Source organism: Pinus tabuliformis, chromosome Q (assembly GCF_031772625.1).
Source record: "Pinus tabuliformis cultivar Carrire ecotype Pingquan chromosome Q, CPIR1, whole genome shotgun sequence".
In the NCBI taxonomy this organism is placed as follows: domain Eukaryota; kingdom Viridiplantae; phylum Streptophyta; class Pinopsida; order Pinales; family Pinaceae; genus Pinus; species Pinus tabuliformis.
Window position 1 is genome coordinate 808279840 of NC_142296.1, and position 4618 is coordinate 808284457.

Genomic DNA, 4618 nt, shown 5'->3' on the forward strand with positions numbered 1-4618 from the left:
TTGGGGGGGAGAAAAACAAAGGATGGGTGGGACAAGCACAAGCATGGCTTGCAAGCACACACGAAAAAAAAAGCGTTACCTCGAGACAAGCAACCAACGATGTTCCCGCCAAACACCAAACCCGCTCCCCTAGAGACGCACCACAAAGTCGCACATTGCAATCGACACCCAACCAACCCGAACCAAAAACGAAAACCCCTGCTATCAATGATCCTACTGCAGGTTCACATACGGTAACCTTGTTACGACTTCTCCTTCCTCTAAATGATAAGGTTCAATGAACTTCTCACGACGTCGACGGTGGCAAACCACCATCGTCGACGCAATCCGAACACTTCACCGGATCATTCAATCGGTAGGAGCGATGGGCGGTGTGTACAAAGGGCAGGGACGTAGTCAACACGAGTTGATGACACACGCTTACTAGGAATTCCTCGTTGAATACCAATAATTGCAATGGTCTATCCCCATCACGATGCAATTTGAGAAGATTTCCCGATCCTCTCGAACCAGGAATAAAAACTCGTTGGCTGCATCAGTGTAGCGTGCGTGCGGCCCAGAACATCTAAGGGCATCACAAACCTGTTATTGCCTCAAACTTCCATGGCCTAAACGGCCATAGTCCCTCTAAGAAGCTGGCCGCGAAGGGGAACCTCCGCGTAGCTAGTTAGCAGGCTGAGGTCTCGTTCGTTATCGGAATTAACTAGACAAATCGCTCCACCAACTAAGAACTGCCATGCACCACCACCCATAGAATCAAGAAAGAGCTCTCAATCTGTCAATCCTTACTATGTCTGGACCTGGTAAGTTTCCCCGTGTTGAGTCAAATTAAGCCGCAGGCTCCACTCCTGGTGGTTCCCTTTCGTCAATTCCTTTAAGTTTCAACCTTGCGACCATACTCCCCACGGAACCCAAACACTCTGATTTCTCAGAAGGTGCTGGCGGAGTCCTTAGAGCAACATCCGCCGATCCCTGGTGAGCATCGTTTATGGTTGAGACTAGGACGGTATCTGATCGTCTTCGAGCCCCCAACTTTCGTTCTTGATTAATGAAAACATCCTTGGCAAATGCTTTCGCAGAGGTATGTCTTTCATAAATCCAAGAATTTCACCTCTGACAATGAAATACGAATGCCCCTGATAGTCCCTATTAATCATTACTCCGGTCCCGAAGGCCAACACAATAGGACCAGACTCCTATCACGTTATTCCATGCTAATGTATTCAGAGCATAAGCTTGCTTTAAGCACTTTAATTTTTTCAAAGTAACAGCGCCGGAACCGCGACCCAGCTAATTAAGGCCAGGAGCACGCCGCTGACAAAAGGGACGGAAGGGCAGGTGCACACCGAGTAGGCGGACCGACCCTTACGACCCAAGATCCAACTACGAGCTTTTTAACTGCAACAACTTAAATATACGCTATTGGAGCTGGAATTACCGCGGCTGCTGGCACCAGACTTTCCCTCCAATGGATCCTCGTTAAGGGATTTAGATTGTACTCATTCCAATTACCAGACTCGATGAGCCCAGTATTGTTATTTATTGTCACTACCTCCCCATGTCAGGATTGGGTAATTTGCGCGCCTGCTGCCTTACTTGGATGTTGTAGCCGTTTCTTAGGCTCCCTCTCCGGAATCGAACCCTAATTCTTCATCACCCATCACCACCATGGTAGGCCTCTATCCTACCATCGAAAGTTGATAGGGCAGAAATTTGAATGAAGCATTGCCAGCACAAGGGCTGTCTGATCCGTCAAGTTATCATGATTCACCGGAGAAGCGGGCAAGCCCGCGCTGGCCTTTTATCTAAAAAATGCATCCCTTCCAAAGAGTCGAGACTTGGTGCACGTATTAGCTCTAGAATTACTACGGTTATCCGAGTAGTATGGTACCATCAAAAAAACTATAACTGATTTAATGAGCCATCCGCAGTTTCACAGTCTGAATTAGTTCATACTTAGACATGCATGGCTTAATCTTTGAGACAAGCATATGACTACTGGCAGGATCAACCAGGTAGCACCCTCCCACTTCAAAGGGCATTCCGGGCGCTCTCTTACCGAGAGCCAACCTGAACACCATCAAGTCAAAGAGAGGTCAAAATATCATGTAAAACTTTTATGCCTTGCACCTCTTGCATCCCAAAAAGGAAGCACGCGCAACATGCCAAGGACATGGCAAACAAATGGGCAAACCTGCCGAGCCACAACACACCAAGGCCACTCCCCGCCCCGCACCGATGCCACCTAGGAGTCCACCCGGACAGCAGCAACATTGGACCTCGATCGGATGATCGCCTGCGGAAACCTCGACACAAAGGCAAGGGAACCACCTAGGAGTCCACCCGGGTAGCAGCAACGATGGACCTCGATCGCATGATCGCCTGCAGCAGCCTCAATGCAAAGAGGAAACGGAAGGAAACAAAAAAAGACCAACCGAGCCCACAACCTCTCTCTTAGAAATGCCCCCCGACCCTCCACGCCACGCACCGAGGCCACCTAGGAGTCGACCCGCGCCAGCTGACAGTGGACCTCGATCACTTGACCGCATGTGGCAACAGCGATGCGAAGGCAAAGGAAGGAAGCAAATGCAAATCAAGAGGGTCGCAAGACAATACAAGGACACATATCCGAACAGGAGGAGGGATCGGGCAGCCCCGCACCCCGCGCACCCCACGTACAGGCAACCTAGGGGATTTCCCACAGCTTTATAGACCGAACAATGAATAACTTTCCCCTACAGCCACCTCCACGCAAAGGAGGGAAGTCAAAGCATTCCACCTCGAAATCCTTCTTCCAGATAGCCCCCACCATTGATGACTATAGTAGCAAGCCTCCTCCCCATTGGACCACAAGCACATACACAATTGAAACAACAAGTACCCCCAACCCTCCCCACAGAGAGGCCACCTAGGAGTCCACCCGGACAGCAGCAACGATGGACCTCGATCGCATGATCGCCTGCGGTAGCCTCAATGCAAAGGAAACGGAAGGAAACAAAACAACAAGACCAACCGAGCCCACAACCTCTCTTAGAAATGCCCCCCAACCCTCCACGCCACGCACCGAGGCCACCTAGGAGTCCACCCGCGCCAGCTGATGGTGGACCTCGATCACTTGACCGCTGCGGCAACCACGATGCGAAGGCAAAGGAAGGAAGCAAATGCAAATCAAGAGGGTCACTACACAATACAAGGACACATATCCGAACAGGAGGAGGGATCGGGCAGCTCCGCACCCCATGCACCCTACGTACAAGCAACCTAGGGGATTTCCCACAGCTTTACCGACTGGACGATGAATAATTTTCCCCTACGGCCACCTCCACGCAAAGGAGGGAGGTCGAAGCGTTCCACCTCAAAATCCTTCTTCCAGATAGCCCCCACCATCGATGACTATAGTAGTAAGCCTCCTCCCCATTGGACCACAAGCGCATACACAATTGAAACAACAAGTGCCCCCCAACCCTCCCCGCAGAGAGGCCACCTAGGAGTCCACCCGGACAGTAGCAACGATGGACCTCGATCGCATGATCGCCTGCGGCAACCTCAATGCAAAGGAAACGGAAGGAAACAAAACAACAAGACCAACCGATTCCACAACCTCTCTTAGAAATGCCCCCGACCCTCCACGCCATGCACCGAGGCCACCTAAGCACCCACAAGCGCAGCTGACGGTGGAACTCGATCACTTGACCGCTGCGGCAACCACGATGCGAAGGCAAAGGAAGGAAGCAAATGAAAATCAAGAGGGTCGCTACACAATACAAGGACACATATCCGAACAGGAGGAGGGATCGGGCAACCCCGCACCCCACGCACCCTACGTACAGGCAACCTAGGGGATTTCCCACAGCTTTACCGACCCGACGATGAATAATTTTCCCCTACGGCCACCTCCACGCAAAGGAGGGAGGTCGAAGCGTTCCACCTCAAAATCCTTCTTCCAGATAGCCCCCACCATCGATGACTATAGTAGCAAGCCTCCTCCCTATTGGACCACGAGCGCATACACAATTGAAACAACAAGTGCCCCCCAACCCTCCCCGCAGAGAGGCCACCTAGGAGTCCACTCGGACAGCAGTAACGATGGACCTCGATCGCATGATCGCCTGCGGTAGCCTCAATGCAAAGGAAACTGAAGGAAACAAAACAACAAGACCAACCGAGCCCACAACCTCTCTCTTAGAAATGCCCCTCGACCCTCCACGCCACGCGCCGAGGCCACCTAGGAGTCCACCCGCGCCAGCTGACGATGGACCTCGATCACTTGACTGCCTGCAGCAACCATGATGCGAAGGAAAAGGAAGGAAGCAAATGCAAATCAAGAGGGTTGCTACACAATACAAGGACACATATCCGAACAGGAGGAGGGATCGGGTAGCTCCGTACCCCCGCACCCTACATACAGGCAACCTATGAGATTTCCCACAGCTTTACCGACTGGACGATGAATAATTTTCCCCTACGGCCACCTCCACGCAAAGGAGGGAGGTCGAAGCGTTCCACCTCAAAATCCTTCTTCCAAATAGCCCCCACCATCGATGACTATAGTAGCAAGCCTCCTACCCATTGGACCACAATCGCATACACAATTGAAACAACAAATGCCCATAAACGT

The 4618-nt window shown here is 51.6% G+C and overlaps 1 non-coding gene across 1 annotated transcript; it reads right to left on the reverse strand.

The window, feature by feature from the left end:
• Positions 1–205: 205 nt before the first annotated feature.
• Positions 206–2018, reverse strand: LOC149222123 (18S ribosomal RNA). The gene has a single exon (XR_016249879.1). It is a non-coding gene; the product is annotated as an 18S ribosomal RNA (ribosomal RNA).
• Between the last annotated feature and the right edge of the window lie 2600 nt (positions 2019–4618).